At 33.7% G+C, this 20,071-nt stretch overlaps 1 pseudogene; it reads right to left on the reverse strand.

The window, feature by feature from the left end:
- Positions 1-18,299: 18,299 nt before the first annotated feature.
- Positions 18,300-19,277, reverse strand: LOC129220590 (uncharacterized; annotated as a pseudogene).
- Positions 19,278-20,071: the final 794 nt, after the last annotated feature.

A 20,071-nucleotide genomic window follows, 5' to 3' on the forward strand; every position in this document is an offset into this window, starting at 1 on the left:
GAGATACTTTTGGTCACCATAAAATGGCGCTAAAGAGTTTCATTCGAAATGTTTCCAAAATAAGTAGTAAAATTTAGCGATTGTTTGAAATTGTGCAAAAAGGAAAAATTAATGGAAGTTTTTGTACTGTTTATGGATTTGCCTAATTTAGTTGCTGGATTATGGCGATATTTTGTTTACATGGTGAAAACTGAGAAACATTATGACGTAGTCTTCGGCTTTAAAAACAGCGACATTGAAAAAGACTGCCAAATGCATCAGCTACGGAAATATTTCTGCAGAAATTTTGGCGATCTGCTGGTTGATTGGATAATGAGTAAGTGTTCAATCAGCATAAATAATAATAAAAACCATTAATTACATTAAAGTTCCGTTTAAATGGAAAATGATCAGCCAAATCATGTATTATTTGCCAATCTTGTGCAAAAATCTTACTTCAAGATTTGATTTGAGAAAAGCCTTGAACAGTCACGAAAAGCAAAGATAGTCAACAATACAACAATAGTCGCTATCGACAGGGAGTTGAGATGATACACTAAATACTGTATTGAGTTTAGGAAAGCCTTCGAGCATGGAAATAAAAAGCTCATAACTCGTTTTTTATTCTACTTAGAAATTTCGAATAAGTGCCATCTTCAGCAGAAAAATCAGAGCTTTCGATGGACATATAATGTAAATATGTGCAAGTATTTTTTCATCCCTATATTAGAGAATTTATACGAAAATTGTATTTTATTGCTCCCCTAAGGGGGGTTTTGCCCCCCATAACGGGACGAAAACTACCCTATGTGTTATTCTGATGCATAAGCTATATTATTCCGTTTCATAAGTAAAGTTTCATCAAAATCCGTTCAGTAGTTTTTGCGTGAAAGAGTAACAAACATCCATACATCCAAACATCCATACATCCATACAGACAAACTTTCGCATATATAATAGTAGTAAGATGGGCAGACGGATGTAAAGAATTGTGTTTTCTAAACAGAGAGAGGAGAATTAACAGTTTCAACTCATATAGTCGCAAAAACACTGTTTACGAAGAAAAAATGAATCCTCCCTCAGAAATTTTTTAAAATTGTCGAACTTTATAAATGCATTTCATTATCTCTGGTGATGTTGAGGAGAAAAGCAGACGCTGGTTGGGTCTACCCAAAAAATTCAAGTTAGTTGCTGCTGTACAAATCGAGTTTCCAATTTTGACGCTTCAAGTTTCGTTACTGCGAAGGTTTTGTTTCTGATTCGGTATGTTTGAGGGGATACCGTGCTAAACAAACTAAAGATAATTTTAAAATACAATCAATTTTTTCCAAAAATAATTTTCCTTGTTTTTTTTTTAATTAGAAATTTGTAACATTCAGGTGAGGGTCAAAGGGTCAGCTACCCCGCTTTGACAAGATTTTTTTTATTATTAAACTTCAATTTTTTAGACCCCCCCCCCCCCCCAAAAAAAAAGTGCATGGAATGGATCACCATTAGTTTGATTAGAACCTATTCATTATACATGTTCCCATACTAGACAAAGATTTGCTGATTTGCAAAAACCGTAAAGTTTCTTTCAGTGTAGGTAGAAAATCCTTTGGAATCGTTCTCTTTATCAGATCTCTTTAAATAAAACGAGCACTTTAAACTATAAGATAATATGACTACTAAGTGAGCTGCAGCTTTGCATTTGACATGATGAGTCTAGACGGTTTCATTTTATTTTGCAAAAATAATGAGTGAGCTCCCATTTTAATTTACTTTCTTTGTTTCTCTTCTGGTCTCTCTTCAGATAACTGAATCTCATTACAAACTAGTCTGCTACCAAAAATATTATCTATTAATAATAAAACCTTAGGTAACTTTCAAATAGAAAACTAAATGTGGCTGAAAAAACTAACTGGGTGAAAGATACAGACGATGAGAAGGAACACTTGAGTAGCCTACAAATTGTTGTCGACTATGGGGCTAAAATACATTTTTTAGGTAGCCAGTATGTTTTTCTAATAAGGATTAACTTTTAATCATAATAGTCTTTTTATTTAAAATCGAGTAACTCATATTGTCTTGGGAAGTGTTTTGGCTTATATTTCTTCAAAAATCAAATGTTCTGATTATTTGTTTTTTTTTCTTTTTCTGAATTTGAAATAACTACAGTAGACCCTCGTTTTATGCAGGGGTTACAATCCTCGGAAATGCAGTGTAAATTAAGACTTAATTTTATTGTTAAAATAGGGGTTAGGTTCCATAGGTTAAAAAAAATACTTCATTCTAGTGATGACTAATTGAATAATAAGTTTAATGTATTTTAAAATTTAGGCAGTTTGAAAATATAATGTTGTCAGCCATTTAAAGTAAAAGTTCCAGGCTGACCCAAGGTACAACATCCTATTGTGCCTTGGGACACATCTTGTTGTATTATGGGAAAGTCTTCATGATTCAGGAAACAGCCATGTACACTAACCAATTTTGTACCAGAAAACAAAAAAAAAATATTTTTTTAATGGTAGTGAATTAAATCATGAACAACTAATTATGAATTGTTATCTAACATTAAAAGTGTTTAACAGACTATATGTAAGATTAGAACATTGTTCTATGTTCCTAAACATACCTTAATTATTAAGAATCATGCATATGTTGTACCTTGGAACGTGTTCTAAGGTACAACCCAGTGGCAGAAAGTTTTGTAGCTGTCCTTTTAGGACTTCATAATCTGACAGCAAAATTTGCGCGTAGTTTCAATAAATCATTCAAATAGAATTGCATTTTAGAGGCCTATGATAAATATATCATTAATATCTGTGGACATAGTTGAAGCAAAACTAAAATTAAACCATCTATTTTCAGCATTTAAATTTTTGACTCATAAATAAAAAAAAGGAATTTCGTTTTAAAATCTCGAAAAGATGGCTTTAATATATTTTTCATTTATTTGCCTCCATGTAAAGCAAGTTAGCTTGAAACAAAAAAAAAAAAGTAACAATTTGATTCTCATATCGGATGCAAACAGATTGCATTTTTCAAACTGAAGGCATTAAAAGTATAAAAGCAGTAAATAAAAAAGTTTATTAAAGTAAAACAATTTTAGAATTACCATTCAACAGGTCTGCATGATGAATATTATTAATAATCACTGACATATTCACTAAAAATTCAGAGTCGGGGAAAAAAGAATTGGTGTGAGTAAAGGTTTAACACCATACTCTAAATGGCAATAATTTTATAGCTGGTAACCCCATTTGAAGCGCAGGAGAAAAAATCTTGACACTGCATTTTCAGAGAAGTTTATAACAACACTACTGCTAACGATGTGATAAAACAAACAAATACAATACAAATACAAATGTGACGACCAGCAACAGGCTCTGGGCCCAACTAGGCTGGTCCTAGTCAATTAATTCAGGGTTCGTACGGGTCATGGAAATCCTGGAAAGTCATGGAAAAAAAATAAACAAATTTCAGACCTGGAAAAGTCATGGAAAATTAATACTTTCATTAAAAGTCATGGAAATTTATTTCAAGTCATGGAAAAATGTCTTGGGTAGTAAGAAAATAACAATAGCTAATGAAGCGCTAAAAATATTGAGTGATTTAGTAATATTGCATGTAAATTGAACGATCTCAAAAACAAATCCGATTTTTGGAATCCAATTTCATCTGCTTCTGTAACAGCCGCTCGCCTGTTTTCATAATGTGATTTTACTACTGAGGCATCACTAATTTTGAATTCACCATCATTTTCAGCACTTCTTATATTTTATATTTTGTAGTAGTAGACATGCACGTTCTTGATTTTGCCACGCCCCTTCAAAAAGTGCAATTAAATTGCATGCGAGTTCATTTAAACAACTTGTAAAAATTCATTAATAATTTCATCAGAGTTTATCTCAATATGTTGAAGGCTTTAGAAATTGAAGACTTTAGTCAGGCAATAGGACATGAAAATAGGGGAATTATAATATTCTAAAACAGTGATGCCCAATATACAGCTAGCAAAACTGATTATTGTGTGGCCAGCTGAAATATCTGGTTTAGAAAAATGAATTTACTGAAAAACGTGGCTTTACTTTAATGAACAAATATACGGTCAAGTTACATGGGTGAGTTGTGCACTATTAACACCAAAGGGCAATATTTTTATGAAGTGAATTTATTACTGGAAACTTAGTAATAATGACTCACTCAATTTTTCTCCCATTATTACTACTCTGCCTTGTTTATTAAATATGTTTTAGACACTTAAACTGTGTATATTACATTTCACTATATTTTTACTTTACTTGGATTTATATGCTAAATACAAACAAGAATAATTGATTAGTTTCTGCTATGTGCACTTATTTTTTTTTCATTCACAAGTAAGTGCTCCAATGAGGTAGTGGCATTCACTAAAAAGTTTTTCTAAAGCCTATTTCCGAAAATAGGCAAGTTTGACATTAAATAGTACTATTCTCTTCGTGTAATAAGGTCATGAAAATTTTTTTGAAGTCATGAAAAAGTCTTGGAAAAGTCATGGAATTTTTTTTATCCAAATTGAGTATGAACCCTGTTAATTAGTCCCCAATGAAGAACAATGGCCCTCTTAAAGCTATCCACTCCTTTGCTCATTACCGCCTCTTCTGGTAAGCAGTTCCAAGTGCCCACGACCCTGCTAAAGTAGTAGTTTTTCCTGATTTCCAAGTTAGCCTGAGATTTAAATAGCTTAAAACAATGACCCCTTGTCCTGCTTTCCCCGCAAAAATTTAATCCATTTACATCTTTCATTCTGATAAATTTAAATAACTGAATCATGTCCCCTCTGACTCTCCTTTGCTCCAGGCTATACATGTTAAGAAGCAAAATTATTCACTATATTTGGCACTATAAGTTATTTATTCCATACATCACAGAAGTGTGGCTTTTTTATACACAGAAATATGCGTAAATTTGATTTCAGATTTGCTTTTCTGTGAACAATCTGAAAAAGATCAGTTTTGTTTTGGTTTATACATGTGGACTCACGTGTGCGTCATGACATAACTTGAATCTTTCCCTCCCTGGGCAACAGTTTTGTTTTTCTTTGCGGGCAACACTTTTTTTTTTCTTTATTGCGGACAACTTTTTTTTTTTTTAGAGTGGACAATACTCCACCACAAAGTTTCGTTGTCTGCGACAATGTCGCGTGTTGTGGCGTTTCTGCCACTGGGAGATACAAAATGTTTGGCTGTCCCAAGGTAGAATCACCACGTTGTTTAAGAAAAACAAAAAGAATGCTCAATCAAGGGCAGGGTTGGCAAGGTTTTGGACACTACTGTAAAAACCACGGTAAAAATCCTGGTTTTTACCGTCCTGTCTAAAACCCTTGTGTCCAAAACTGTCCGAAAGTGTCCAAAACTCTATTTTTAGAAAAAACGTATTCTGTGAAAAAACATTAAAAATAAATAATAAAATGTTTTATATTGAACATTAATTCAATGAGAACATTCAACTTATTTATGCAGATGATTTTAATCTAGTTACATAGAAGTTGAATTATTTATTAAAATTTCAATTTGCATGCATGAGTTTATTTATTTTGATAATAGTAACCAAATTTCCCTATGTTTACGCATGTGTGCAAATGAAAGCAGGTTTGGCAAGGTTTTTACCATCTTGTTCAAACCCCTTGAGCCCGAAAGTGTCCAAAACTTTTTTGAGAAACTATATTTTGTGGGAAAATATCAAAAACAGAACAAAATGTGTCGAAATTATTTTTTTGACTGTAAAATATATTCATTTAATGTGAACATTCAAGTATAAATATACTATATGTAACTTATTCATGCAGCTGATTTTAGTATAGTTAAGTAAAAATTAAATTTTTCATTGAAAATTTCAATTTGTATGCAGGAGTTTTTTTGCCTCCATAAACCAAATTTTTCGACATTTATACAAGTGTGCAAAGGAAAGATTTCAAAATGTAGTGCAATAATTGACTTAAATGCAATAAATTACAATTTTTTGTAGTTACAGAATGTATTATATTAAAAATATGAACTAAAAAAGGACTAGCACAGGTTCTATAACATAAGTGTAGTCATCAATTTCTTGTTCTTTAATCTATAAATTAAAAAATAAATTTTGTTAAAACATCATGTAAAACTTATTTGCAAAAACCATTGAAAAAAAAAAAAAAGCTTTTTTTTTTCTTTTTCCTAAATATTGCACATTTAATAACATTCCTTTGTGTTATAAATGGAACTGACATTAGTTGTCTTGGTAGTATTGTGAATTTCCTTTGATAACTCTGCCAACTGTTACATAAGGATGTTTTTACGCAATAGCTATTGGCAATTTTTTTAAGTAAATTTTTTTTAAATGAACATTTTTGAGAAATTTTTTTATTAAATTCCATTAATTAAACCTGATTAATATCTATATTTATACATTGCGAATATTGCAGTAAATACGAGTTGATTAGATTACACCCCTTTAGCTTTAGCATAGTTTTGGACAGTTTCAGACACTTTTGGACAGTTTTAGACAGTTTTGGACGGTAAAAACCACCTGTCCTGTCCTAAACCGGTTTTGGACAGTCTAAAACCCAACCCTGATCAAGGGGCCAATCCTGGTTACGGTTGTGACACAATGCACAACTTAAAAAGATGGCACACAGCAGTTATGCTTTTTAAAAGCACTTCTAAAGTTTTAATATTTAGCTCTTACCTCAGTGTACAATATGCAATTCATTTTTTTTTTTTTTGCAAACTTAATTATTTTCCATTTAAAAAAAAATTCATTTAGTGCTGTTACGGTTGTGACCCAAAAAGTGCACACTGTTTTCCAAGTCTTTTTCAATCCTTATTTTGTGCCCCCTGAGAAAACATAGAATAAAATAAAAAACTGAGTGCTTATATAGGATGCTTAGTTTATCATTTATAGTTGATTTGGAGATTATTTTTTTTTTAGTTTGTGAGGAAAAATTAGACAGTTAATGTTACGGTTGTGACATAGTACCCATAACAAATAGTTTGTAAATGTGTCTGAATATTAGTCAATTTTTTTTGCAGAATTACAACATAAAATAACTTAACAATTAATATAACACTTAAATTAAGTAAAATAAGCCATTGACTTTGTGAAAAAAGTTTTATTGTACTTCAGTATGTGTTATTCAAAAACAAAATATTTAAACACTTTCCTTGAACAAGAATTGTCCCCTGGTTCTGGATGGAATAGGTGCACTAATTTTTTTTACCATATTCTTTAATTGATAAAGTATTTTATCTTCTTTTCTGGGCCATTTATAATGGCCTTCTGCCTTGTGCATTACATTCACTTTCGTTAGTTCATTAGTTCATCATGAGGCATCTGCTACGCTTTAAAAGCAGCTTTGCCTCCAAAAGTCCAGATTGCACAATTCAATCTTCAAGACGAGTCCAACATCCATGAGGTTCACATCACACGTAGCACAAAAAGATGCAGACAGAAGAAACAACAAACAGACACAAAAACACACCAGGGGGCCTCAAACGAGAGTAGTAGCACGAAGAAACGCCACCACCGCCGACACCCACCGGCCAGACGGAGAGGAAATCCAGAATACTGAGCTGAACGACAAAGGGGCACATCCAAATTTCGCACGAAGTTCATTTCGTTCGACCTCATACTTTCAGCAAGCAAGGACAACATGATCCACTGTGCCTGGAACCTTACATGCCAGACACACGGGAGAAGACAGACTTCTGATTCGATGTAGATTGTAATTAGAAAACAGAGTTCTTGTTCGGCCTCTCGTAATGATCACGTCCTCATACCTATTGCGAGTCAATTTCCTAGTAACTTTATTCACAGACATCAAGTGACCATAACTCTTTGCATATTTAGACCTGCTCCAGACATTATAGTTTTTTTCATTATACTTCATTTTAACCTTGTTAATTGTATCTTCCGGGGAAATCCAATGGAGGATTTTATTTTCATCGTGTCCCATCTCTGCTAATTTGTCAGCAATCTCATTCTCATAGATTCCAACATGTGAAGGCGTCCACACTAATTCCAAATTTTTACCTAATTGTGTGCAGGAAAAGATCATATTCATGATCATAAGCGTTATTTTAGGGGATTTATTGTTGACCTTTTCAAGAGACTGCAGAATTGACAGGCTGTCGGTGAGGATGACAATCTTGTCACCCTCCCTCCCAAATCGTTTCAAAGCCAGCCACATCGCCAGGCCTTCAGCAGTAAAAATGGAATTTTCTGGGATTTGCCCGAAGATCTTCTCATTTCTATTTACATGAAGGATTCCGATCGAGACGGAACTAAGTTTTTTTGACGCGTCAGTAGCAATCATAATATGGTCTTTCCAATGCGTACCCTTGTAGTAATCGTACATATATTTGATCATCAGGGGCGTTAAATGTTTTTTTTTTGAAAAGGAAGATCATTACAATGAATTTTAATGGCATCTGAATTTAGTTTCATTGGTAAAAAGAAAGGAATAAGTTGGCTGGGGAAGATGTTGAGGTCATATAGTAGATTTTTACAAAAGCATGCAAGAGGAATTTTCCCAGATACCGAAGGTAATCTCATAGGAAAGTAACATTTTCCTAGTCACTGAGAACTTTTCAAGAGCTATTTGCTTAATGTAGAAAATCTCAGCTTTCTTACTGTGTCTCATTGAACAGGGCATTTCGCTAGCTTCTTTCAGAAGAATCGGGATTGAAGTGAAACGAGGTAGCCCTAATGCTACTCTTAACGCAGCATGGAACATTGTTTCGAGTTTTTTTCTGTCTGTGTTTGAGGAGGCAATGAAGATATGACATCCATAGTCCATAGTGCTGCTAATGCAGCTTTTCACAATGTTTAACAGGTGATATGTTCTGGCGCCCCACTTTTTGGACGCGATGACTTTTAAAACATTTATATATTTGAAAATTTTTTTTGATAAATAATTGAAATGAGCCTTGAACGTTAAATTCTTGTTAAAGTAAATCCCTAGTATTTTAATCTCATCTTTCCAGGCAATCGATGAACCTCCAATCCACTAAATTCTTATCAGGCAGAAGACGTTTATTAGAAAAGGTGACTGTAACACATTTTTCCGGAACAATATTCATGTGCCAAGTATCACACCATTTCTGGATACTTCCCAAAATTTTTTGTGTTTCCTCCAGAACGTTAGCTAAATTGTCTCCAGAACTAATTAGGAAGATGTCATCTGCATACATTAACAACTTAACATTTTTTCCACTTATGTCACATAGATCTTTGACATAGACCTGAAAAAGGAAAGGACTTAATACCAAACCTTGAGGTACCCCTCTATTAACATTAATTTCCACAGAAAGTGTATTTCTCCACTTGACCTGATAGAACCTGTTTGAAATAAAGTTGTGTAGCCATAGAGCCGCATTTCCGTTAATTCCCATCTGGAGAAGTTTCCAACCAAGTCCATCTATCCATACAGAATCGTAGGCAGATTTTAAATCAAGGGCAGTAAAGATTACGAAATTTTTTTGGGAACGAGCTTTAAATATTTCATGATGAATGATGGAGAGGACAGCTTCTGAAAGGTAGAAAGCCGAATTGGTTGTTTGGGAAAATTTTTTCATTTAGACAGTATATCTCAAGCGTTCTTAGTATCATTCTTTCCATTGTTTTGGAGAGGACCGAGGTTAAAGAAATTGGCCTGTAGGTCTTAATGTCATCGCGTGGTTTTCCTTTTTTGTGGATCGGCATTATATGTGCTCTTCTAAAGTCATCTGGCACTTCTCTGTTCAACCACAAACTATTTAGGATACTTAGAAGTTTGGGTAAATTCATCGAGTTTATGCTCTTGAGGGCTTTGGCGGAAATGTTATCAGGTCCTGGGGAGGTGTTCTTATTACTGTGAATTGCCTCTTGAAGATCCTTAATATTAAACGGCTTGTTTAAGACACAATTTCCGCTGAAATCTAAAGGAATGTATACCTTGATTCTCGGCTTCTGAAAAGACATAGCAAAAGCATTGGCTTGAGCCATAGGAAAAATAATTTCCTGGCATTGGTCGATAGCGTAAGGTTTGATTCCGGACTACCAGTTCGACGATTATTTAAACTTTTTAAAATTTTGAATATAGACTTATTTTTCCCCGCTGTTTCGAGACTCTTATTCCAAAAAATCCTCTTGAGATTATTGCAAGTTCTTTTTAATTTAGCCGCATACTTTTTGTACTCTAGCCAAACTGCTCTATCCATAGTTTTTTTGGCGATTCGGAAGTGTTTTCTTTTTTGCCCAAGCAAAAAACTACAGGTACTGTTCCGCCAGGGGTTTCCTTTATCATTTTTGATCTTGACTATTTTACTGTTTTTTTCCATAGTATTTAACATAATAGAGTTAAAATTTTTAAAGTTATCTTGTGCCAAATTCAGTAAATTTTGATTTAAATCTGTTTCAAATCCGTCCCAATTAATCTTACGTCTGGTGTTAACATTATGGTGCAAGCTGTTGAAAATTACTTTCACGGGGTGATGATCACTATCACATGTATCAGGGAAAATTTCAAAGGTAACCTCATTATATAGGTCCATCGACACAATCGTAAGGTCCAGGAGATTTGACGTTTGATAGTCAGCTACATGAGTGGAGATAGAAGTATTTAAAAGGAACATCTGGTTGTCTAAGATCCAGTCCAACAGACACTCAGCGTCTGGTGAGTTGTCCTTACTGCCCAGGGCATTGTGATGGACATTGAAATCTCCCACAATGATAAAAAGAGGGATTAGGTGATTCTTGAGACTATTCAGCCAGTTAATGTTAAATTTGCCATCAGGAGAATAAATATTAAAGATACGAACATTTTTATTATACAAAAAGACAGAAATTCCCATGATCTCAACATTGCTTGCAGGAAGGTTAAGTTTTATTTCGGTGGTTGAAAAAGAGCTGTTAATAGCAATGAGAAGTCCTCCACCCGGTCGATCAATTCTGTCTTTTCTAAAAATCACTTTATTACGCAGAGAAAAGGGAATATCTTTCTTCAGAAAAGTCTCTTGGCAAATTATAAAACTAGAGTTTAAGAACAGGGAGGAATTCAACCAGGTGTGCTTATTTCGAACACTACGAGCGTTCCACTGAATTAAGTAGGACATAAACACCAAAAAAAAAGGAGGCAAGACAGACAAAGACAAAACCCAAGCACACCTGCACCCGCCCAACACAGAAAAAGCCCCAGCCAGGGAGCAAAACAGAAAAACCAAGAAAAGGCAAAGGTCACCCAGACCAGAAAGCCAAAAAGAAAAAACCAACAACACCCCAGAAAACGGGACCCGGACCACCCCTAACTAGGAGACAAATCCTTGGGGTGGCCTTCACAATCCATAGCAGAAACATTTAATCTATCCCTATTGCTCGGGAGGAATTTATTTGAGCTTTTATGTTTTTTAGCTTGATTTTTACTCGAAACAGAGTCATCATCAACCTCATACCCTTCAGCTTTTCCATTGATCATGGACGAGATAATTCTGGTTACATTTTCATTGACTTTCTTAAGACAATCGTTCATTGCCGTAGTAATCGCATTCTGCATTGCCTGGAGTTGTTCAGAAAATTCTTCCCGGAGCCTTGTCTCCATGTCAATGAGAGCAGTCTTAAGACCCATGTCAAATTGTTTTTTGTAATATAATCATCAGCCTTACTGGCTATCAACGCGTATGACTGAGATTTCCCTTCATATTTTCTATGCGCCTCCGCAAAAGTTAGATTTTTCCTACATTTGAATTCAAGTATTTGAATTTCTTTAATTCTATAGGGCAAGAATTAAAGTTCGCAGGGTGATCACTTTTACAATTAGTGCAGTTCGGGGGTCTGCTGCATATTTCCTCAGCATGTGCAGTACCACAATTCATGCACGTGGCTTCATTCTTACACTTTAGCGTCGGGTGATTGAACTGAAAGCATTTTTGGCATGGCCTGGGCCTATCAATGAACAATTTTATTCTAACGTTCAAGAAAAAGAATGTAATATAGTCCGGTATTTCCCTTCCAAAGATCGAAATTAAAACAATATCCGTGGGGACTTTCCCATTATTTGAATTCTTTAAGAATCTGCGAGCTTCGAAAATTTTTATGTCGTTCGAGTTCTCTAATTCAGTTATTAATTCATTAAGACTCTGATCAATGCCTATTTCACCGATAATAAATCGAGTTGTGATATTCTCCATGTTGACATGACTAGTAGTTTCCATACCCAACAGGGATTTAACATCCGCAATCTCCATCGCGCATTCAATATCGTCTGTTTCAATTATGATTTTATTATTTCTTGTCAGTTGAAGGCATTTGATTTTATCAGCATTTTTAACCGTAATCAGTAGTTCCTCTTTTAGACATTTAGGTTTCCCTTTCGGAAAGGACTCCCCATCCTTAGCCGGCGAAATAAAAATGCAAAAATTTGCAATACCACTCGTATGAGCAAATTTGAGTAACTCCGCAGTGGAAGCAGGAAGTGTCACTTGGTGATCCATTATAGACATACAACAGCAAAATGCCGGGCAGAAAAACAACAAAAACAATGTCCTCTAAAAAGGAGGACAAACAGAAAGAAGACACCGTAACCTACCGCAAAATCACAACAAAAGAATACTTATTCAGCCATAAATTCAACATAACACACGAAATACCCGCAGCGAAGAAAACGCCTACATTCACTTCAACTTCTTTTTTTGTGATTTTAGTAACAAATCCAGGATATCTGGAATCATCATACTGCACAATCACCCAGTCATTTTCCTTCAAATCAAAATGAGTAATTTCTTCATCAGAATGTTCCATTTCACTATCTTGACTTATTATTTTCTTATATAGAATAATATTCTTTCACGACTACCTGAGATAGGGAGCTTGTAAATGTGATACCTACATTCAATGTACCATGCTTTCCTTTAACCGGGATAGCATGGTGTATTGATTGTGTGTTTTCAATGGGATTAATCTTGTTCCATCTTTGTTCTAACATGTCAATGCTTTTTTTCACATCAGTTTCAGTAACTAAAAGTACTGATATCGATTTTGTTACTTCTCGAGCACACATTACAGATTCTTGTGCATTGCGGACCACGTATTTTCGTGTCAAGACTGCTGTGGCAACTGCCATCTTAATGGTACCACCAACGCCATCGACAGCCCTTGCCATGAGATGTGGCAAGGAAAGACCACATGCAGTCTAGACCAAAATCTTCTTTTAAAAAAAACATAGATTTAGCAGATTGAACTTGTTTTTTAATTGGGCAGATGAACCATCTGAAAATACATGAACTTTTGTAAGGTTGGGGTTTTGGACTTAAAAGAACTTGTAAGAGCCTTTAAGAAAGTCCAAACAGCATATTTTCCATGAGTCATATAGTCGGACACGACCACATATGGGCAGTTCTCAAAAGTTGGGAGCAAACACAGACCTCAACTTTGAAGCTTCAACACCAAATAACTTTCATTTTAATTAACTCAAAAATTTTTGAGTTAAACTATAATACTGTATAGAGACAAGAATTGACATAAATTATGGAAAAAATGCTCTTCAAATGCCCTTAAAAAATATTTTCTTTGCTAAAGGGCACAATTTTGGACATACCAAAACGTTAACTGAGCAAATGTACCATTAAGATTTTTTTTTTTAAATTATTTCCATACGTTTCAAAAAAAATTAAAGGTATGAATCTTACACTGAATAACTTTTTGTTAATATTTTACACAAATAACAAAAGTAAAGATAGATTATTTACTTTGTAAACTATTTTAAAAAAACGTAAGTTTGAAATTTGATGTATGTCCAAAAGTTACGATCTTTACAATGCTATTATTTGAGAACTAAGTATATGATGTTTTCGTTTTAAAGGTATTTATCGATTCGATCCTCAGAATCGATTTTTAATTGTTTAAAAGTGTTTTCATAAGCTTTTATGCAGTATCTTAGAAGAAAAATTAGTTTTCTTAAACATACATGTGAGGATGTCCAAATGGCGTTACGATCTTGACACCGATAATTCTGTCCGTTTATTCATAATTTTTGATGATCCACTGTCTTCTAACCTCAATAAAAAAGGTTATTATAATGTTATCTTCTTTAATCCATTGGTATTTTGCATAATTAATACGTTACACATTGAACAATACATAAATTACAGTAGAAACACGGCTGGTTATGTTCGTAACGAAAGCCATTTTGTGCTAAAATCGCCAAGCAAACCTCCATTGGCGACAACAAAGTATACGATAAGCTAAAGGTTACCAGAGGGGAATTCGAGTTTGACAAATGTAGTTTATCGTCAGCTGCACCAGTTTTGGCGACTTTATCACCTGTGCTAGCAATTTTTAATTTTTTAGAGTTAAAAAAATCGTCTGCAGTTGATTTGTAAACAAATATCAGTTGGTAATTTTCATTCTATCTTGAGATTTGAGAGATAGTAAGCTTTTTGAATTAACAACATGTTTTGAAAAAGTGCTTTAAACAATTTAATTAAGTTCTTTTATGGAATTTGTGTTGTATTTATATGCTTTTTGAAGTCATTATTGATTTTTAATACCTATTTGCAAAAGGATTTATTACAAAGTTTAATGCTCACACGAGATTATGTCTCCTAGAAGTAGAACAAAAAGTGAGGTTCTGGTAGAAGTACATTCTAAGTTTGGAAAATATCTGCAGAAATGAAAGTTAATAATCCAGAGAAATACAAATGTTATTTAATAAAAGAAGCTACGAGTTTGTATAGTTATTTCCATGAAGCTTTTTTTTTACCTTTCATAAACTTCTTCAAAATCATTCCAAAACTGTATTATATGTAAAGAGCAGTATGTATAGCCATTCAAGTACTTCATTAATATCCTCTTTATTATTAAATTTCAAAATTCAAAAAGTAGTAAATAAAAGTTTCATTGTATAAATTAAAAATCAGATTAACAATTGTCAAAAATGGTGAAACTTACATTATGATGATGTCCAAAATCCATTACCTACAGGACAACAATGTCCAAAATCTGTTACCTACAGACTGCTGATTTGATTTGCTAATTAACAATTTTTACAAATACCTGCTGTCTTTTCGTGTTCATATATTGTGTTCTAGGTATGCATGCTGTAGAATAAAAGCAAAATTGATGTCAAATTTGAAAATTTTTGAAATTGCTCAAAGTTAACTTTTTTGTTCCCACCTTTTGAGAACTGCCCATATGAGTCACACCTGTTTGACATCCAAACTAGTGTTGTAAAAATAGTTATCTGATCATTTGCCCAATGAGCAGACAAGATCTCATCTTGCGTGAGAACCGCATAATTTTCCGAGAAATCTAACTGAATAATAGCTTCATTAGTTTCAATATTTTCTCTTGCTTGCTGAAATAATTGCTCTTGCAATCTCTGTACATAGCAGTGAGATAACTATTTAGGAAACTCCTCAGTTATTTTTGAAACTAAAGTTTCTAATGTATCGCCTTCCTCATTCCCATCAATTATTCTATCTCTTCCTTCTATTTTCTTCCAAGTCTTCCAGGAGACTTCAGCAGCAAGCTCAATTTCATCTAATGCACCAAGAAGAACTTCCATTACCCTATTTTCACATGCCCCACAGTTACTAAGCATGCAATCCTCATTGTATTGACTGCAGACAGATAACTCGATTAATTCCCAAGCTTTCAAATGTAGATTAGGAACTGCTTTTAACATGTAATCCATGTTGGCATGATATTTGCAAACACAGACGTTATGCGGCATTTTAGATGACGGTAGGACATGCTTTGGTCGCATTTCAAAAAACTTTGTTCTGCTGACATAAATGTCTGGATATTCTTCACAAAAAATAGCCCGAGCTTCATCTATGGTGGTAAACATATGGCGTCGCTGCTTGAGGATCCTTCTTCCAGTTTCATCATCTTTGATAGAAATATAGTCTTTTTTTCCCAGGGGCTTGACGGCTGATGTCTTCTCTCTCAAAAAACTTAGACACTAATTCTAGATTTTCTGCTGATTGCATTGCCTTTTTTATTTTTTGTTGGAAGTAACACAACACTGTTTGCTAAATATTGAACAACTGCTAGCTTCTTACTTGGACTTTCTGGCAAATTTTTCCGAGCCCGAACAACTGCTTTTTTAAAAGTAGATTCAGCACGATAGCTTCCAATGGAACTATCAACACAAGTACTGCCGACCAATTTTTTTCTTTTTTATCTCAGGGCACTTTTTCTGTCTTTTATTTTGACTAAGTTTTTTCTTTTTTACTTCAGCTTTTAAGACCCTCTTTGATTTTGTGGAGAGTTTAAGCTTTTCATGTACTCGCCTTTGAGGACTTTTTTCCTTTTCCTTTTTGAGATATTCAGCACGCTTTTCTGGGTTCTGCTTCACACGTTCTCTATACTGTCTAACTCTTTCTACCAAAGACTCCATTTTAAATAAATCTGCAAATTAAACATATTTTTAAGACATTTGCTCATGTTTCCTCACATCATGTTCAACTTTCTGTTTCTCAATTAATAACTATAACTTAAAGTATAACCCTTTAAACTATAACTTAATTACTACTTTTTTAAGTCAGTTTTTTAAAAATAAATTGTGTTTATAACCTTATTCTGAAAAATAAAAAAGTTGGAACTTTACAGGGGCATTCCACGGTATTTTTGACATTATGTAGAGTCTGTAACGTGACCTTTTTTTGCCATAACTTTTTAATTTACCACTTGATTTGCAAATTATTTTTATATTAGCTGGTGTGTTGGTAGGAAAAGATCAAAATAAAATAATATGCTAATCAAACTGTAAATTAAAAAGTTATGGCAAAAAAGGTCACGTTACGAACTCTACATAAATGTCAAAAATACCGTGGAATGCCCCTACACTCAATAGATATAAGAAACTCCTTAATTAGCTTTAACATAATTTTAAACTTAAATACTGATATTCACAATGTAAGCAGTAGAAAAATATTGCATTGTCACAACCGTAACAAAGAAAGGTCACAACCGTAACAATCAATTTGTCACAACCGTAACACTAATTAAACACATTATTTATTAATGAAAACAAAATTTGGTACATTCATAATGTCAAACACATGTGTCTGATTACTTTCGAATACAGAACACATGTTATAAAACAGTAAAAATCAAATGAATGGAGTATTTCTAGTTAAAAGCAAACTTTTTGTTACAATTGTGACATTCAATAAGGTTATTATAAACTGAAAATTACTCACCTTCTTTTTTAAAGTTTGAACTTTTTGTTGTAGAAACAGCTTTAAAAATGTTCTAGCTATCACATATGGAGGAGGCAGCCATCTTGAAATTCATTAAATGTAAACAACTGCTGTTGCGAAACACACATGTACTATGTGCATTGCAAATGGCGCTTGTAGCTTACTCTGAAGAGGCTTCATTGTTGCCAACTTTTTTAAATAATATTTTTGTTATGAAATAATGAAAGTAGACATTCCAAGGTTTAATTTGATGTATTACTTGTACATATTATGTATGTTTTATTTTGAGTTGTATGTTCACCTTTTCTCTGGATTGACCCCAAGATGCACTATTATTATTTTTTCTTAAGCAAAATATTTAACGTACTACTCTTTTATTGTAACAAAATAAAATTCAGTTAATTAAATTTACAAATACAAAGACAGAAAATGAATTAAAAATGAAGAAAATATTTACTTTGGAGTCATAAAATTTTCTTTCTCTCACAAAATCATCAATTTTACTCATTTGATGCTGATTTTTAACATGGCGCCATTTAGTAGTGAAGGTTAACGTTAGAAATTAACAGCGTTCTAAGGTACAACACTCACCCCCATTTATCAGTAGACTAGTAGTAAGGTATCTTTTTTTTTTTTCCAAAAGTCAAGCATTGATTCCTGCTTAGTACAAATTTAAATGAATAAATTTATTTCGTAAAATAAAAACAAATAGAACTGACATGATGTCAGAAAATCAGCAAAATAGATTTTTTAAAAAGATTACCGAGTACCGTTCTCTAAAAGTTTCTCAACCTTTTGTAACCCGTGGACCGGCAAAATGTTTTGAAACATGTTCGCGAACCAGTGACTTTCTTTTTTTCCCCCCCTCTCCTTCTTCTTTCTATGCATTCGCCGTTAAACATTTAAGAAAAAAATTAGAAACAGGTTAAAAAGGATTTTGGACTATTGACGTTTTTCTAAACAAAAATAGATAAATAAATAAAACTGCTTGGTTTCAAAGAATTGTCAAACAATACGTGTTTAGATAAGTAATTTGCAACAACTAGGGGGCACCACGCCCTGCTTTAGTTATCTGAAAGATATAAGGGCAATTAGTTTTTCTAATAACTAAAATACAGACATTTGAATAATCTACCTTCATCAACCCTTTTTAATTAGTGGGTCATGAAAATTGCTCAACATGCATGTAACAAAAAACACACTATTAGCAAAATGTAGAGCAGTGTAGGGTATACTACCCTCAAAATATTTATATTGCTTAATGCGAGAAATAGCTCGCTCGACAGTAACCCTCTTATTTGACAGTTTACAGTTGTCAACCATCTCATTAGCCTCAAACTGAATCTTATCTTTCAAAAAAATTGGTTGTTTTAAGTTGCAGCCTTTTTTAAGTAGTTCCTTTTCAATTAGAAATCCCTTGTCTGCCATTACAACATCACCTTGTTCAAGCAAGTTTAGGAGGCCACTTTTCAAAAATATTTCTTTATCAGATATACTGCCACAATATAAATCTGAGATAAAGGAAATGGCACCAGAAGGCATGATGCCAATGAGATCTTTCAATGTGTTTTTATTTTTGTAATAACTAAAAGTCATTTGTTGTTCAGATGGGCTGTTCGGTTTTTGAATTGGAAACTCGGTACAGTCGATTATGATTCGACACTCGCTGTTTTCCTTCAAAAAATTTCGAGGCATGGAGTCACGCACCATGGCTTTATCTGGAAATATTTTTAGAGTGCCTAGTTTTGTATGCAAAACTCCAACAACAAAATTAAATTATCTTGATAATGTGGAATCTGAGATGTTGAATAGAATGGACAGGAATTCATTCGTTATACCTGTTCTCAACTTAACCAAAAATAAAAAGAAAAGATGTACAGGACTTAAAGAACTATTCTTTTCCAAGTCTTTTTGGATATTTAAAGAAGAAAATAGCATAAAAAATCTTTCTCTGGAAAAGCTGGTCAAAGCCCTCATCTTAATGTCATCAAATATGTTTTCAGGAACAAATTTGGTCTCCCCTAGTAGTCGCTTCAACGATTCAATTTCTCGCTGCTGTTCAGAAATTTTGTCTATGATCTCACTGAAAGATTCTGTCTGGACGGCAGCATCAAACATGTTGGTCCTAAATAAGGCAAAAAACAAAATTTAATATATTTTAAAAGTGAATTTCAATAACATATATTGCTATAGTAAGTAATTTTAGAAAGTAAGTAAAGCTTTTTGTCCTTAAAATTACCTTAACAAATGGAAAAGTTTGTGGGTTTCAAAAAATATGAAATACTATCTGCCCGCCACCTATGGAAGCTCGCACAATCTGCCTCTTGTGGGCTGGTGTACAGCTCTGTTCTTCCGAACATGACGTTTCCGATACATAAATTACATTCATTCAAAGGAAAAGATGAAAATAATATTTTATCAAAAACACATCCCCTACATCAGTACATGTATTAATAAACAGTGCGTTAATTTTTTTCGCGGCACAGCTCTAGAATCATTCAATTCTGATCTATTCAATAACTTCGAACGATTTTAAACAGAAAAAAAAGGGAAAAATTACGTACGTAGGATAACGTGGCCTAGAGAAAAAGAAAAACCTTCGCTCTATGAGTCACTTCTCACTATGAGTAAACTTCAGTGCAATATGCTCGGAATTCAACTAAGAAGGTAAATTTTCAAAAGATTCCCAAGAAAAGTCTCTGGATCTCCCTGATTGTACTGAGAAATACCCCCGGCCCATGCTACAGTTGCACCCTGAGAATTCACAGCATAAATCTGCCTGTGTATAGGAGGAGTGGCATTAAAGCTTGCCCAGATCTGCGTGGTTGGAGACCCCCACGTGCAGGGTGAGGGGGGTGGGGCACATCCTTAAGGGGCCGAACGGCCGAAGAAATTGAAAAGAAACTAGCATT

The sequence above is a fragment of the Uloborus diversus genome, chromosome 4, assembly GCF_026930045.1.
Source record: "Uloborus diversus isolate 005 chromosome 4, Udiv.v.3.1, whole genome shotgun sequence".
NCBI lineage: Eukaryota > Metazoa > Arthropoda > Arachnida > Araneae > Uloboridae > Uloborus > Uloborus diversus.